This window comes from Priapulus caudatus, unplaced genomic scaffold, assembly GCF_000485595.1.
Source record: "Priapulus caudatus unplaced genomic scaffold, Priapulus_caudatus-5.0.1 Scaffold7, whole genome shotgun sequence".
NCBI classification, from domain to species: Eukaryota; Metazoa; Priapulida; class Priapulimorpha; order Priapulimorphida; family Priapulidae; genus Priapulus; species Priapulus caudatus.
Genome location: NW_014577068.1, coordinates 988,186 through 988,563, shown reverse-complemented (window position 1 = coordinate 988,563; position 378 = coordinate 988,186).

The window sequence follows — 378 nt, the reverse complement described above, 5'->3', positions numbered from 1 at the left end:
CTCGTTCTCTCTCTCTCTCTTTCGTGTGCGCGTGTGCGTGCGTGCGTGCGTGCGTGTGCACGTACACGTGCGTGCATGAGTGTGTGCGTGCGTGTGTACGTACACGTGCGTGCGTGCGTACGTGCGTGCGTGTGCACGTACACGTGCGTGCATGCATGCGTGCGCACGTGCGTGCGTGTGCACGTACACGTGCGTGCATGAGTGTGTGCGTGCGTGTGCACGTACACATGCGTGCGTGCGTGCGTGCATCGCTATTACATGACATGACATACTAAACATGAAACATCGCTATTACGTCAGTATCATTGAACAACTCTGATTGGCTGATGAACTGTACAATCGGGCGATTTTATCGCCGTCCCCGGACACACTAGGCAA